At 43.7% G+C, this 17,377-nt stretch overlaps 1 protein-coding gene across 6 annotated transcripts in view; it reads right to left on the reverse strand.

The window, feature by feature from the left end:
• PLEKHA2 (pleckstrin homology domain containing A2) overlaps window positions 1–16,203 on the reverse strand; it is an 83,887-nt gene extending 67,684 nt beyond the window's left edge. The window contains exons 1-3 of one of the 6 annotated variants that reach the window (XM_064272796.1): window positions 2,456–2,638; window positions 2,022–2,116; window positions 1,557–1,631 (exon numbers count right to left, since the gene is read on the reverse strand). The gene's annotated coding sequence lies outside the window, so the exon portion shown is untranslated. Of the gene's footprint in view, window positions 1–1,556; window positions 1,632–2,021; window positions 2,117–2,455; window positions 2,640–16,043 lie in introns of those variants that run through there. The other 5 variants (XM_064272797.1, XM_064272793.1, XM_010592438.3 and 2 more) reach the window with 5 other exon arrangements.
• Between the last annotated feature and the right edge of the window lie 1,174 nt (window positions 16,204–17,377).

Here is a 17,377-nt window from a genome sequence, read left to right on the forward strand (position 1 = left end):
AAATGCCAGCTGGATGCACACCATAAAGACTGTGCTCCTGCTGCTTGGGTCTTCCTGGAGTTCCAGTACTTTCAGCAAACACCCAGCAAGCCAGCAGGAGGGCCGCTCAGGGTGGCTTGGCTGAAGGGGCTGATGCTTCTCCCTTTCCCCTTTTGCAGAATCTCTCCCCAGGTGGACACCCATTAAAACTTGCATATCTTCAAAATTCTTTTTGACCTTGGTCACAGAACACAGTTCAGCCCTCTATGATGATATGTTGCGATTTGCCAGCCCTACTTCCTTATAGAAAAGAAAGAACTAGAAAGTACCAACAATACGGGGGGAAAGGGCTTGCAAAAATTCTCCACCAAACTGGCAGAAGGTTTTCAAATCAATACCTAGCTGATTACCCATCTGTGAAGTGAGTAAAGCTTCCATTACCAGTTAGCTAAAACTGCACTAGGAGTGCCACAGAAAATTTGTAAAAAGTGGAACTTACAAGTAGACAAGTAGAGCAAAAGATCTAAAGGCAAGCTCCTAAGTAAGTCCCCATGAAGGAGTTGGGTGGACCAAACTTCTCCAGGCTTTCTATAAGACACTACCACACTGTTCTTTTCTCTCCTGTCAGGACAAGTACAAACAACCCACACGCCTGCATTCATTCATTCATTCAGCAAATATTTACTCAGCACCTACTACATGTTGTACATTGGGCTGGCCCCAAGGTCTAGACTACAAGCTAGGCCTTTGTCGTGGCAAAGGTCACCAGCCTTCAGAGGGCACACAGTGGAGAAAGCTAGCATCTGAAATGATGCTTTAAAAAAAAAAAACCCTCTGGTTTTGCAAAGCACACTAGCTCTCTGGAGAAGGCTGTTCCCTTCTGATGATGCTTTCTAAAAGCCTCCTCTGATTTCCCCAAGCACAACCCATCTCTGCTTTAGTGCTCTACTTTGGGTTCCAGGTACTCATGTACTGCCTCTGTTCTCCACCAGAATTCCGGCCCCCTGAAGACAGGGACTGTGTGTTGTTCATCACAGCCCTTCCTGTCCTTATTGCTCAGTAAATGACAACTGAATGCATCTGAAATAGAAAACAAAGCCTTCTATTCTTTCAAGATCTTGGCTTTACTGTTTCTGGAGGCTTTGCCCCCGATAGAAAAAGGGGGACTTGCTCAGATAAATTAAGAACAACATTAGTACAATATTGAAACTTCAGCCCTGAATGCAACCATCACGGAGCAGCCCTGAAATGCCTCCAAGAGCCACAGCTGGCTCCTGGTAGAATGCTTTTCTCTGCTGTTAACTCGCCTCTGAAAAAAACCCATTTGGAGCGAGTCCTAAAGAAAGAAAGGAGGAGGGGCAGAAGAAGGCGTTAGAAGAGGAAGATACATCTCGAACCCATGCAAACTAGGAAGGAAAGAAGCCTAAAGTTAAGGGAAAGGCTGAGGTCTGGGATGGCCGGGGGGTGGGGGGCGGCGGGTGGGTAGAAGGAAGGAGATGGTAAGTCTGAAGTGGAAGGCGCTTCCAAGTTGGCCCTGCGGCGCCTCCTCTGTGGACGTGCCCGGACACTTTTCCTACCTACAAGGCCTCTCTTCTTCCCCTTGCCTTTCTTCTTCCCTTTCTTTTTTCTAACGAAAATAACAGCCTTCGGGTCTGGAGGAGAAAAGACACGCTTGTAAGGTGAAGAAGAAGTTGGGGAGGGTGGAGGAGGAAGAGGAGTGGGGGAGGGGAGGAGAGAGAGAGCGCTCCCCTCTTTAATAAGGGGCTTTCCTAATCTGACAGCTACCCTGCATTTTGGGACAGCTTCCTCCAGGTTAGCCCCCCCACCTGGAACCGCAGAAGCCCAGGGACCAGGCTGAACAAAACAAGGAGACCCCCTAAGCCGCTGTCTAGTTCCCACCCAATGCATCCTAAGACTCCGGTCCCAGAGGAAAGGCGGGGTCTCTCTAAGGGAGCGTTCCAAGCCTGTCATTTCATAAGGAGGGGTAGGTGTCCTTGAAAAAAAGAAGTCTCCAAGGCCCAATCCGAGCCCGAGGGACTTGCCTGGGGCGTCCTCTGCTCTCCTTCTCTACCCTCAGCCCGGGCAGTCGTTGCGGGGCCGATGCCCCAGCGCCAGCACCCGCAGAGAACTTTCGCGGCTGCAAACGTGAGAAAATGCAGCTCAGCAGAACAACGCCCCTACCCTCCCCGTAGCCCCACCCCCGCGACCTGACCCCCGGCGTGCAGACCTCCGCCACCCCGAACGCTCCAGGAGGTTGGAGGAGGGGCTGCCCTCTGGGCTTTCCTGGGGGCTAAAGGAGACCGGCGGGGACAGCGGCGACTCCCCCTCTGCCGTCAGCCACCCTGGCAGCGCGCCCTCCCCACCCCTCTGCCGCTTCTCCTCCGCCCGGGCACCCTCTGCACCCCCAGCCAGCGCCTGCCCCCGCGCGCCCACCGGCGCCCCTCTGCTCCGCGGCCCACGAGTGCTCCCAACTTACCCCGCCACGCAGGGGCCGGGGCTTGGGCGGGGCGGGTTACATCGGGGTGGGCATCGCCTCTGCGGCCCGGCGGGTCCCCCGCTCTCGGGGGATTTCCTTCTCTCGCTGCCAAACTCTCGGTGCCTCTCTCTCCCCCTCCCCTTGTCCCCACCTTCGCTTCTGTCTCTCGGCTCTTTTTTCCGGGTTAATTACGTTTCGCATTAAGGCAAAACCCAGCCCCGGATGTGAGTACAATGCTCCGCGGAGCCCGCCGGGGGAGGAGAGGGGTGTCGGGGCGCCGCGGGCTGGGAGGGGGCGCGGCCGGGAGCCGCGGGCTGCGCGGGGGAGGCGGGGGCAGGGCGCGCGCCAGGCCTCCCCAGAGGCGCGCGCCGGGGCGACCTCGCGGGTGCCCGCGGCCGCGCAGGTGGGACCCGGGCCGCTGAGACGGCCACGCGGAGGGCGGCCCTGCCTCGGACGCCGAGCTCAGGCAGCAGGTGTCCGGAGCGGGAAGGGAGCCGGGGGTGGGGGAAGAATCCTTGAAGAAGGGAGGTGAGCGGGAGTTCGGTGTCCCTTTTTTTAACCCGATTTCTTCTTCTCAAAGCCCCACCCAGCGACTTAGCCGGGCCTCCCTCAGGACCTGAGCTCTTAGCCTTTCTGGGGCCGAGGAGTTAGATTTAAGAAGAGCGGATTCTTCCGGGTTGTCCTGAAGGTGTTGAGAGTCCAGGAAGCCTTAACGCCCTAACGGGGCTTATAGGAAAATTTCAGAGTGTGGAGCACAAACACCCTTCCTGCCGTCAGAGCATAATGGTGCCCGGGAAAAATAGGGAACAGACAAGCGTGTATGAAGTCGATATTGCCAAGGGGGAACCTAAGTGAATGACAGTGTGCTGGCGCCGCACCTGCGTCATGTTCTCTGATCCACGCATCAATCCTAGGAGTATCAATCCCGTTCACGATGAGAAAACCGAGACTCAGAGACGTTAAGTAATTTGCCCTGGGTCCCACAGTTAATAAATGGCAGGTCTGTCAGGTTCTGAGGCTGGCCTGCCATGTGGGGAGACAGATATTTAATACACATAATGTCAGCCACACAGCATGTGAAAACATATAAATGTAGGGGATTCACACCGCGATGGAAGACCCTGACATGCTGTACCCTAATTCTGATGCAAATGAAGTTATTAATAAGGTCTGAGCCCTGGGAGGCTTTGAGAAAGAGAAGGGCTTAAGAAGACCCTTGAGGTTCTCTTGAACAAGGACTGGATTTAGAGGGATTGACGGGAAGGCTGGTCCAGATCTCGAGATTGTAGGGGAAGGATAGATTGCTAAAAAGTCTCCCAGAGCTGAGGCAACAAAACCTGGGGGATGAGTGGACCTGGGAGCCAGGTGGGTCAGAAGGAAGGCAGAGGACAACGTCCAGCACACACCCCAAAAGTACCAGTGATGAAACCACACAAGTTTCCTCTTTCATCTCGGTTGCCAAAGCAAAAATGAGCTATGCCGTTTTCTCAGGTGTGAAAAAAAAAAGCTTTGCTTTAAAAGATTTTACTTTGAATGAGGAAGGAAAGGGGGACACAAGAAAAAAATATTTCCCCTAAAAAAATACATCAACATCAATCCCGCCCCCCCCCCCCCCATCAAGATTCTTGCAACTCATATAAGTTTTATGCAACATAGCCATGTGGAAGAGCGTGTTCTCTGGTGCCCAATTGCCTGGGTTTGAATCCCAGGTCTGCCACGCATTAGCTTTGATCCCTGGACAGTGCCTCAGTTTCTACATCTGGGTTGTTAGGAAGAGTAAAGGAGTTAACATTTGTAAAGCGTTTAGATTACTGTTTAATACGAAATCGGTGTTATGTAAATGTTTTTACATTTAAAAATTAGATTATGGATGTTGATGTGAAAAGGAGCAAAATTCCATCCAGCTCCAAGCAAATCAGCTTGGAACTGATGGTTTCCAGTAGGAGCAATGAGGTAGAAGTCTCAGTTTTCTTGGTATGGTTCATATTAAAATGCATAAAATTCTACTCCCGTGAGGCCTGCCTGAGTCACTCAGTCACAGAGCCACAAATATGTTCTGAGCCCTACTGTATTGGATGCCTGGGAGGCCAAGAGAAATGAAAGGCTCCCGATCTCATTGAGGGGAAACAAATGTAACTAGGAGAAGGTTGAGGCAGCCCTGTAACCATGCAGCAAGTGCCAGGAGAATGGCAGAGAAAATGAGTGTCATCTATCTGCCTTTTAGAGAAGGAAGACATCTCTTTGTGCTGAGGCTCTCAAGGAAAAGGGGGCCTTTGACACAGGACATAGAAGATAGGTACAGTTTGATTCCAGTGGGGGAGGGTAAGAGTATATTGGGATGGGGGAAGATCGTCAGCACACTTTGGACGATGCCCGTATTTTACTGGGAGCCCCATTTGCTACCACATTTGTCCCTGACTAGGACCTAGGACCTGGCCCCAGTTAGAAGACAGTTTTCTCCTGATGTCCACGGGGCTTCCTCAGAGTGCCCCCCACAACCATCTCTGAAGCCCCACAGAGCCAGTGTCAACTGAGGCTGTGCTTGGCTGTATCCTTTTGCCATTTCTTGACAGACACATTTTGAAAGTATTTTCATAGCCTAATTTTACACATTAATTTTTATTTTTTTGTTTTTTTAAGTGTAATAAACAGCACTGCTGTTTGAAAATGTGGCTCTGCCTGTGACAAAAGGAGTGTCCAAAAAGGATCTCTCCTATCAGCTATTTCAATTCCGTTGTTGTATAAATCCAAAAAAAAAAAAAGAAGAAGAAGATTCAGCAGTTTGCTCAAGGTTTTGCAGCTGGTTAGTGGCAAGAGTTGGTTCCAGAACCCAGGGTTGATTACCCCCAGAGTCTTCAGTATTGGCATAGAAGCTTCCAATGTAGGTGGAGACTTCTGGCCCAGACCTAAGAATCTAAACAGAAACATTCTAGTCTACTCTAGACCTTTATTTATGCACTTTCTATTCATTTTCAAGGTTAATGGCCAGTTAAGTACGTGACCTAATAACCTTCAGTGGCCCAGACAGTGAACCCTCCAGGGAAGTACGTTGTTCTCTATCCTCAGAGATACCCATTATGTAAGGTACCAAGCTGCAGCTGGGACCTTTGAGTTCGGTTGGGAAAATGTGGGACTGAAGAGGTCAAGACCATTGGTTTGATTCCAGTTCAGGCCAGTTAATTTTCCAGAGATAAACTGTTCCAAGGCCACAGATTGAACTCTCTAATTCTAGCTGGTTATGTTGTTGTTGTGTGCTGTCAAGTCAATTCCAACTCCTAGAGACCCTACAGGAGAGAGAAGACCTTCCTCATAGGGTTTCCAAGGCTATAATCTTTATGGAAGCAGACTGCCACACTTTCTCCCTTGGAGCAGATGGTGGGTTCGAACCTCGGGCCTTTCAGTTAGCAGCCGAGCACTTAACCACTGCACTACCAGGATTCCTTGGTCATTTTGTAAATAATTGCTATTGGTTTCAATACTAATTTATTTTGAGATTGGATTGTATTATCTCATTTAAGCCTTACAATTCTACTGGGAGGAAGGTACCATTATTTTCCCCATTTTTTTTTTTAAAAAAATTTTTTTTTTTTTTTTATAGATGAGGTAACTAAAGCACAGAGATGAAGCCAGGATACAAACCTAGGCTGGAGCCTGCCTGCTTTCTCAGCTACTGAGCTATACTGGTAGATGCAGTGTTAAACCTTGTGAAGGTTAGAGAAAGGCAAAAAAGAACCTTTCCTGTCTACATTTTTAATCTTTATCATCATTTAGAATTTCCATTCCATTTTACCTAGCAAATCCATGTCCAAGGATATCCTACAGAAAGTCATATGGGTGTATGTGTAGCATTCTTAATGATGGTGAAAATTGGGAATCACTCTCATGCCCATCAATAAGTGATTAAACAGGTAAATATTGATATATCCATATACTCTTATACTACGCAGTTGTTAGAAAAGAATGAGATAGAGCTCTGTATGAAAAGTACTAGATATTTTAAGTGGAAAAAAAAGGGCACAGAACTGTATGTAAAGTATAATCCCATTTCTGTAAATAAAAATTATACATGTTTATTACCTGAAAAGGCCCAGAAGTATACATCCCAGACGGTTAACCTCAGAACAGGTGAGGTAGTTATAATGGTGGATTTTCACTTTCTAAGAGATGTATTTCATAATATTTAATTTTTTTTGTGTGATAGGAATGTATATATTTGGTAATGAAAAATTATTTACCATTTTAATACAAAATTTTGAAACTATAAGAAATGAAATCATATTGAAACCTGCCAGGAGCTCATCATTTAGTATGGACGGAATATAACATATACAGAAATAACTGTCATAAAAGCCAGACAGTGATACACACAGAGGAGAGGAGAGGGAAATTCTGCAGGAAGGCCACAACCAGCTGGGACTGACAGGTGCAGGAGGAAATGTATGAAGGATCTTGACAAGGACCTCAAAGGAAAGGTAGGATGCTGCACCTCAAAAGGGAGGCGAGAATAGGTAGATTCCCCATACAGAGAAGACCAAGGGCAGAGCATAAAGGCAGGAAAACATGACATCTACTCAGGGAAGCATGACCGGTGTGGTACACTTCGGCTGGATCAGGGGAGGATGTGTGAGGGATTTTGATGGGAAGCAAAAGAGGAAAGAAAGGTAGTTGAAGGGTCTTTAGCTAAACTAAGGAGTCTGTACTTAATACCAAACCAAACCAGTTGCTGTTAATTCCAACTCATGGTGACCCCATGTGGGTCACAGTAGAACTGTTTTCCATGGGGTTTTCAGTGGCTGGTTTTTTCAAAAGTAGATCACCAGGCTTTCCTTCCAAGGCACCTCTGGGTAGACTTGAACCTCCGACCTTTTGGTTAGCAGCCAAGCCCGTTAACTGCACACCCAGGTGCTCCCTGTACTTATTACATGAGGCTTAAAGAGACACTGAAGTTTTTTGAGCAAGGAAGTGATACAATCATAAATGAGGGTACAGCAATTTCATGATTAGTGACTGCATCGTGAGGGGTGAAGATGTGGATCCTAGCACCAAGCTGCCTCGGTTTGACTTCTGGCTCTTCTGCTAATTAGCTATACAGCCAGTTACTTAACTTCTCTGTGTTTCTATAAAATGGGGAAGATGATGATAACGGATAACAGATCTCATACCATTGTTGGCACTGGGTGAGTTACTGTCTGTAAGGCACACAGCAAGTGCTGAGAATGTCTGGTGCATTTTCATAAAATCATTAATAGCTTTGGATTAAAATCTTTGTATTTCATTTAAAACCTTTGTTATCAAGAGCTAAGGTTACACAATAAATTATTAACTATTCTTTCTTCTTACTCCCACAGGAGTATAGATTATTAATCTCTTGAGACAGATGGAAGAATTTAGGTTTTAAGGAAAAAAATACATTGTTAGAATCACATAGCCAGTTGTGAACTGAGTCCATGATTCTAAATCTTAGCTCAGTGATCCCTGCTCCAGGGATAGCTCTCAGCCCAGGTTCTCAGAGGCTGGGAGGAAGAAAAATGGAAAGTGGAAGAAACTTCGGCAATTTCTGTTTTAGGGTGAGGAAAACAGCAGTAAAAGATAGTAATTAAGCCAAAACAGATTTTTAAAAGACTGATGGCACATCTGAAAGTTTATTTATAAAATCAAACTCGTAAAATACAAACAGGAGATGATATAGATATACATACAAACATACACACACACCAGATATATTTCCTAGTAACAAAATTCAGGAAACATGACTATATTGCTAAATCTAACACTAATATAAAGCTCAAAACTGCACGTGCCTCCTGCCCCAGAAACTACAGTCAGCTGGCCAAATGCACCGTTTCTACTGATTCACGCTGACTGCATTGTTTTCATGTCAGTTTCAATAAGCGCAGTGTACCGCTAGGATTCCTGTATCCCCAGCCATGCCCTATGGTTATATGGGAAGAACTGTGGAACCAGCGAGAGAGAATGCTTTGGACCCATGACCACGTTTTAGCGCTATATTTAACTTCATTTTTTGCTTAGACTAGTTATATAATCTGCTTCCTCAGCACTGAGCCCACATGTTGTTAGTTGCCATCGAGTCAATTCCAACTCATGGCAACCCCATGTGCTCAGAGTAAACTGCTCCATAGGGTTTTCAAGGCTGTGACCTTTTGGAAACGGATCATCAGGCTTGATTCCTGTGGTGCCTCTGGGGGGATTCAAACTGCCAACCTTTCAGCTACTAGTCGAGTGCTTAACTGTTTTCGCCACCCAGGAACCACAAGCCCACATGTGGGTTACTATTAGTAATACCTGTGGGTGAAGATAGTCAAAGTCGTTAGCTACAAGGAACTCTTATCTAGTCTATTCCAAGAGATACCTATCGTAATCTGTGAAGTGGGTTGGCTTTTATGTCAGTGGCTTTCAAAACAAGCAGAACACTAGAAAAGTTGGAAAACAAAAGCAAAAATGGTGTTTCGATATGGATTTCTGTCCTCCATTGTTTTGCTAATAGGAAATACATGCATCCAATACAAAGTTCAAAAGGTACGAAAGAGTAACGGTGAGAAGCAATAATTTCTTCCACCCATGTCCCCCAGACACACTCTTCTCCTCCCTAGAGATAATCAATGTATCTGTGTGTTTAATAGTAAAAATACTCAGTTTTGCAAGGACGTGCCTAAAAATATTAACAGTAATTATCCCTGAGTGGTGGAATTACAGGTGATCTTATTTTATTGTACTTTAGATGAAGGTTTACAGAACAAACTAGTTTCTCATCAAACAGTTAGTACACGTATTGTTTTATGACATTGGTTAACAGCCCCACGACATGTCAGCACTCTCCCTTCTCAACCTTGGATTCCCTATTACCAGCTTTCCTGTCCCCTCCTGCCTTCTAGTCCCTGTCCCTGGGCTGTTGTACCCCTTTAGGTTTGTTACAGGTGATTTTTTTAATCTTCTTTATTTCTGGGTTTTCCAAGTTTTCTTTCGTAAAAGCATGTGTTTATTTTATGATTAGAGAAAAAAGCTTGTTTTAAAAGTAAATGTATAGTTTTTATCTCAAACATAGTTAGAGAACTCACAGCTGCGTTGTGATGAAAAACCATGGAGCTAACTTCATCCTCAATTTAAAAATACCTGCCAGTCCGTGGGTACATTTTTTCAAAACAAAATTAGCCAATTTTATATCCATTCACATTAAATCGCCTGCCACTGGAAAACATACACAAAACCTGATCAGCAGCTTGAACTCTGAGTACTAGTGAAACTCATCATGAGTCATTGGAGACAGGTAATTTGCTCAGTAATCTTCTTTCACATTTCATCATAATTTGTCTAATGACTCCACATGTCTATCAAACTCTATTAAAATTAAGTATAGCACTAGTCTGGAGAATTAAGTGCAATCCAGCTTAATACCTTCATTTTACAATTAAACAATAAGCTAAATTTATCCTTACATCTAATACTTAATGATGTTGTGGGTGCTCTAATTAGATCAATGGCCAGATGTACCCTCCAGTGTCTGAAGATGTCACAGTAGTGGCTCGATGCAAAGACACATGCAGGAACATGGCCATGACCTGGAGGTCACCCCTCTGGCAATTTCACTTCTAGAGCAGAACTCCAAACTCAGAAGGCAAGAAGGGAAAGGCAGCTGAGTAGCCAAAGTTTCTGTATTGAGGAAAACCTTTCTTAGGCTTATGGACTCTGAGTTAATATCTAATTTTAAAAGACCCAGTTATTTGGTTTCCTAGCCCTCAGGAAATTAGAACCGACAGGAGAATGGAGAAGATGTTGGGGCGGGGGGAGGGTGGAAGAGTAAATGACTCTTCAGATTATTCCAGTGTTCAGAAAGGGAACACACTGAGAAAGAAACATTTAAAAGCATTCCCAGGGGTTGTCTGCACTCGAGACAATCTTCGTCATTCTTGGTGGTGACCTCGGGATAGGAAGAAGCGGTGAAACTGTGGTAAGCGTCTGTGTTTAAGGTGGAAAGTTTCACAGGCTTAGCCTAAGAAAGAGTTTTGTCAGTACGAGTGGTGGCCTCAGGGGAGGAGAATTGGGTGATAAGAGACTTATGAGTCACTCATGCTCTTTTATATTTTTAAAACTTTGTATCATGTGTTAAAATTGTGTACCAGTGTGTTATGTGTTTTCATCTTAATAAAAAAAAAATAACTTTTGATTGCTCAGTGTCCACAGCAAAGATTTTTCAAATGAAAACTCTGTAAAAAGGAAAATTTCATAAACTAAACATATGCTAAGTTAAAACCACAATGAGATATCACCATGCACCTATCAGAATGGCTAAAATAAAAAACAGCGACAATACCAATGGCTGGTGAGGATGCTAGCTCACTTGTACATTGCTGGCGGGAATATAAGATGGTATAGCACCTCCAGAAAACAGTCTAGCAGTTTCTTAAGAAGCTAAACATGCAACAGCAATTTTACTCCTCAGCATTTCTGCCAGAGAAATGAAGACTCAGGGTCACACAAAAACCTGTAGCTGAATCTTTATAGCAGTTGTGTTCGTAATAGTTGAAACCTCGAAATAACCCAGATGGCCGTCGACTGGTGAATGGTTAAACTGTGTTACATCCATATCATGGAATACTACTCAGCTATAAAAAAAGAACATACTGTTGATATACTCAATGACCAGGAAGACTTTTCAGAAGATTATGCTGAGTCAAAAAAGCCAATCTCAAATATAATTCCATTTATATACCATTCTTGAAATTACACAATTGTAGAAATGAAGAACTGGTTGGCAGGGGCTAAGGGGTAGGGGCAGGAAGGAAGTGGGTGTGGCTATAAAAGGGAAAGATGCGTGATGCTTGTGGGATGGAGATTTTCTGTATCTTGACTGCATCAATGTCAACCATCCTGGTTGTGATATTGCACTATAATTTTACAAGCTGCTACCATTGGGCGAAACTGGGTAAAGGGTACACAGGACTTCTCTGAACCATTTCTTACAACTGCACGTGAATCTCCAGTGATCTCAAAATAAGAAATTTAAATACCAGACTTACCGGTCTGACAGAGACTAGAGGAGCCCCTGAGTCTGTGGCCCCTGGACACCCTCCTAACTCAGACCTGAAGCCACTCCTGAAGTTCACCTTTCAGCCAAAGCTTACACAAGACTATAAAGCAAACAGTAACACACATGGAGAATGTGCTTCTTAGCTCAAGCAAGTATATGAGCCCCAAGGGGCAACACTTGCCCAAAAGCAAAGCCGAGAAGGCAGGAAAGGACAGGAAAACTGGATAAATGGACATGGGGAACCTGAAGCAGAGAAGGGGAGAGTGGCGACACAATGTGTGGATTGCAACTGATGTCACAAAACAATCTGTGTATAAATTGTTGAGTGAGAAACTAATTTGCTCTGTAAACTTTTACCTAAAGCACAATTTCAAAAATAAATGAAAAGTTGAAAGGAAAAAATTGAAACTACAAAAAATATTATGAGAGTTTTACACTTACATAGATAAGTTGTCTATTTCCAAAATTCACTTGTGGCGAGACATCCTTCTACCCTGGATAACTGAGGCATCACGATTTATACGTGCCGCACACTGGGTAAGCAGTTTCACATATTGTGGTTGGCAGTACTTAGACTGTGATGAACTGGCATTTAGTTTTTAGCACTGACACAAGGAGCAGTGCTTCATTCTTCTTCCCCATCAACTGCTACAATCTCTGTTACATCACTTCCCCCAGGCGCATGACCCTGCCATTTGGGCATATGGTTGCTTCCATCCATTTTCTACCTTCCTCAAAAAGGAAAGTTACATTACTTGGAGAAACTCTACTGGAACCTTCCCAGGCATGGAAGAAAATCCCTCTCCTATGATAAGATTCACTTCAGGGTTGGTTAGATTATTTCCGTTAGTTACTATAAAACCCCTACATGAGTATGCCTTTCCTATATTCAGAAGATGAAATGTAAGCAGTACAGTAGAAGTCCTATAGGATGTAGCTTGTAGATTATATGTTAGGGAGCCCTGGTGACACAGTGGTGAAAGCACTTGGCTGCTAACTGATAGGTTTTTGGTTCCAAACCTACCAGCTGCTCTGCGGGAGAAAGATGTAGCAGTCTGCTTCAAAAAAGATTTACAGCCTTGGAAGCCCTATGGGGCAGTTTACTCTGTCCTATAGGGTCACTGTGATTGTGAATCGACTCAACAGCAGTGGGTTTGGGTTTTGGGTTTTTTATTATACGTTACTGAGTACACCATGAGTCAAATCATGGCCACTGAAATGTAACTGCATATTCTTGAAATAGTTCAGCCACAAGGTCTAGGGGCTGATTTATTTCTGGTTTCTCCAATTTAAGCCCTTGTACCGAGCCTGTAACTACCACCCAGTTCAGAGTAGATGGGCAGTGTAGTAAGGTAAAAAGAACTCTGGGCTAAGAATCTTTTGAATTGTAGGTAGAACAATTTCTATTGCTCACAGTTGTAAAGTACTTGGAAATTATGAGCTGCTAAGTCAATAAGAACATAATATAAGGTCTTCAAACTTTTGCTCACTTCACCCCCTAAAAATGCTGAAAAACTTTGTATCCCTCCATGCATTTTAATTTGACATCTAGAACTTTCCATCATTGGTTTGGTGGTTGCAAATAATGTAGCCTGCAGATAGTTAGCATCATGTTTTCAAATAAAACTGTTACATCACTCTTCTAAAGCTATCCAGTACAATCTAAGTACCGCAGTAATTTGACACTAAACCTTCATTTTTTAAAGTGAACAAGCAGTTCTTTAACAATCAAAAAAACCCAAACCCGTTGCCATTGAGCCAATTCTAACTCATAGTCGACCCTATAGGTCAGAGTAGAACTGCCACATAGAGTTTCCAAGGAGCGCCTGATGAATTTGAACTGCCAACCTTTTGGTTAGCAGCTGTAGTACTTAACCACTATGCCACCAGGGTTTCCTCTTTAACAATCAGAAATATTAAATCATTCCCTTCCCTCCTTGAACTATATTTTAATCCCCTCTCCCCCTAAAGAAATGTATCCAAAAGTCATATATTTTCATGCTTGAACATCTTTTATTGGTTACCCTGTCCTATTTCTCTGAAATAAGAACGCATATAAAAATGGAAATTTACAAAAAAAGAAAGAAAGAAACTCTGTGACCATAGGCTGTAAGTATTGAAACTTTTTTTTAGATTATCATTACACTTGTTAGCACAACATAATGTGTTTTATTCATTGTTAAACATAACACAGTAAAATTTTGTTGGAAATTATCTTAATGAGATGAATGAGGATAGGGTTTTTAATGTATGCATTTTTATATATTTAGATGTGTAACATATTATGTGATTTAACTCGAGTATCCATCACTTAAGGAGCCCTGCTTGTGCAACTGTTAAGCGTTCTGCTGCTGTCCAAAAGGTTCGAACCCGCCAGCAGCTCCATGGGAGAAAGACCTGGCAATCTGCTTCCGTAGAGATTACAGCCTAGGAAACCCTATGAGGCAATTCAACTCTGTCACATGGGGTCCCTATGGGTCAGAATTGACCCAATGGCACCTAACAATGACAACATCCATCAATTAATATTACTTATTACTAGATTGAGCTGTGTTCAGCATCAATACTATCCCTATTTCTCATTTTTATGAATTTAAGTAAGCTCTGAGAAACCTCGTTCACATTAGTGAATACAAGGAACTGGGAGGAGTTTTGTTATGACAATGTCCAGGGCTGAGGACAGGGAAGGAAAATTGGCACATATTTCTGGGCATCTGTCTTCCGAAGGGGGCCTGGACTGACTGAATTGCCTATGAATATAAATTAACCAGCCTATCTTTTCTAGGGAACTTGAATTTTATTATTAGGGCCGTATTTGGCAGTGTCATTCAATTCTTTCAACATCACTTTGAGATCGTCCCTCAAAAATTACACTAATGATCTATCAGTGGGCAACTCAACTGCCAAGTTTTTTGTATCTCAATTATAGGAGACTTCCGCTTTCTCAACACAAACACAAATGTTTCTATTTGTCCCTTGTTTTGGTCCCTGGAAGTTTTTGCAACCTGGGGTAATGTCTTCCTTTCCTTTTTAGAAGTGGGAGAGGGCCAGCGTGAAACGAGAGGTGGGGACAGAGACCCAGGATGAAACCTGGCCCTCACTTTATCTCGGCAGGTCTGGAAATTGATTCCCTTAAAACTGTGTACCCCTTAGGAAGGTTGCAAACCCACTGTTTGAACACCACTGGTACAAGGTGATTTAAGAAGAATTGCCTAAAATACACAAAATTGTAATGTCAGATTTTGAGTGCTAAGAGTCACCTTTCAAGGTTATCTTAGAGTTGCTGGATCTAGCAAATAAAAATACAGGATGCCCAGGTAAATCTGATTTTCAAATAAACAACGAATACTTTTTTCATATAAGTACGTCCCATGCAATATTTGGGACATACTTACACTAAAAAAAATATGCACTGTTTCTTCTGAAATTCAAATTTAACTGGGTATGGAGCATTTTATCTGGCAACCCTATCTAATCCATATCATCCTTCTTAAGAGATGAGAAAAACCAAGACCTAGAAAGGATAAAGTACTTCTAATAAAGGTTTTTTACTTCTCGTTCTACCAAATGTCTCAGATGTATTCACTGTCTTTTCACCTCTCATAACGGTGTCCATTTTACCATGTCCGTTTTATCGTCATAACTCCTTCCCTTATTCCTCTTTTTCCATCCTTCTTACCTCAAGCAAAAATGTAAGCATAAACAAAAAGAAATGAAAACAATCACGAGAGGAGGAAAGTTTTTGGAGGAAACCAGGGCAATGAAAGAGGTTAGAGAGGAGCTGAGTGTGTGGGTGGGTACAGTGTGGGCAAAACACCTCTGTCCTGTCATCTCAAAAATACCAAAAAAAAAAAAAAAACCCTCATAGCAATCCTGTAGGACAGAGTAGAACTGCCCCATAGGGTTTCCAACGAGCAGCTGGTGGATTAGAACTGTCAACCTTTTAGTTAGCAGCTGAGCTCTTAACCACTGCACCACTGGGGCTCCCAATCTCAAAAATAGAGGCTAATAAAAAAGGGAGGCCACAGTAGCAAATTCTTTCAGGGGAAAAACCAAATTTATATAAAGTTCATGAATATTCTTCTCCATCATCTAGCCCCTGGACATATATTTTAAAATATTATTCAAGTCCAACTCCATTTCTTATAATATTTGGCGCTGTCCTGAGCTGTTCCTTAGAAAAGATTCTGACCAAGCTTTCCCTTGTTTTCTTTTCTTCCCCCTCCAGTTCCTACCTCCTACCGCTGCCCTCTCTCACTCCCCTCTCATCTCCCAAGCACCAAAAATAATTTGAATTTCAAGGCTCTTTTTGGCTTTCCTGTGGGTGTGGGAGGACCTCTTTTGGGAATTGTTCTGGCTGTAGTCAGCTCCATCTGTAATTTGGTAAAATCTCTGTCTGTACCCCACCCCCACCTCCTTTTCTTAATATGTGGGGAGTCCAGACCCCACCCCACACCAAAGAGCCTTCTCTACCTAGTCCTTAGAATAACCAAAGTGACAGCATTCCCCAGCAAGCCCCTGTTGATTGCAGCCTTCACTTACCCCACCCCTGGTTTTGGAAGAACGTGGGCTCACTGCCAAAAGGACGACTCGCCAGCCAGTGGAAGCCACCTCCGGTCCACAGCTTGAAAGGGCAAGGTGACTGAGAAGGAGGAAGGCAAGGCCTGTGCCCTTCAGCTCAAGAGACTCAAGACAAGTTCCTGTTTCAAAGACAGAGTTTTAGAAACTGATTAAACTCAGAGAGTTACATTGTTTTTTTTTTTTTCTCTCTCTCTCTCTCCAACTCACCCACGTGATCCCCTTGATGTCCTCTGTGGGACTGCTGATCTTCCTTTCTAAAAAATCTTTCTAGACCTAAGGTTCCCCCCAACCCCTCCTCTGGGCATCATGGCCATTCCTGAGCTAATATCTCGAGACTCCAGTAAATTTTTATTATTGCCAAGAAAAAAGGAAAGGGAAAAAAATGAGAAAGGAGAAAAGGACTGTACACCTAAGAGTTTCCTGTGGTTTTCATGGTTTTTTTTTCTCTTCCTTTCCATGCTGAAGCCAGTGCCCCCCAAAATCGTTGATTACCTGAAGAGCATGCTTTCTCCCTTGGTTTCTACATGAGTCCCTCTCCTTTGATTTGGAGTTGGGTGGGAGTAGATAAAAAGGGTGATGTCCAAGGATGAAGAAACAGTTTCAGGCAGGATCTTCTGCACCAACCTCAGCCTCTGAGCTTCATTTCTGCAGAGACCCTGGGCCACTGAGCACAGCGAGTATCCCCTGGGCAAGAGGTATCATTGGGTCTCACCTCTCTGTACTCATAGTACAGTCCTCTGCTTTGGCAGTTTCCTTATTTTAAAATGCATGTAATAATGCCCAATATACAATGTTATTCGAAGGAATAAATAAAATGAGAGTGCCTAATTTAGCACCTGATACACAGTAGACATTAAGTTAATGTTTGTTGAGTATGAAGTACACTTAACACATTATGTTACATTTGCTTACCTGTTCTTCCCCACTGGACTCTGAATATCTTATTTATCTTTACATCTCCTCTACCTAGCCCAGTGCCTGGAACATAGCAGACTCAAAACATGTTTATTGAATTAACTTTCATTCATCAGTTAACTAATACTTGTTCCCACCCTCACCCTGGCCCCATTTCTGTCTGGCCAAGTATATGTTCTTTACCCTTCTCTGACTATGTTCCCTGGACCAATGTTCTGGAACTCAAACTCTGAACAAAAGTAGCCAGATCTGAATTGGGTGAAAGGCCAACACTCTACTTCAAAGACAGTCATCAAGTACACAGAAGGGAAGGGATTAAGAAGCACAGACTCGGTGGGTTGTTAGTGTTTTTGAGTCTATTGCAGAAATGTGACATGTTC

This window comes from Loxodonta africana, chromosome 19, assembly GCF_030014295.1.
Source record: "Loxodonta africana isolate mLoxAfr1 chromosome 19, mLoxAfr1.hap2, whole genome shotgun sequence".
In the NCBI taxonomy this organism is placed as follows: Eukaryota; Metazoa; Chordata; class Mammalia; order Proboscidea; family Elephantidae; genus Loxodonta; species Loxodonta africana.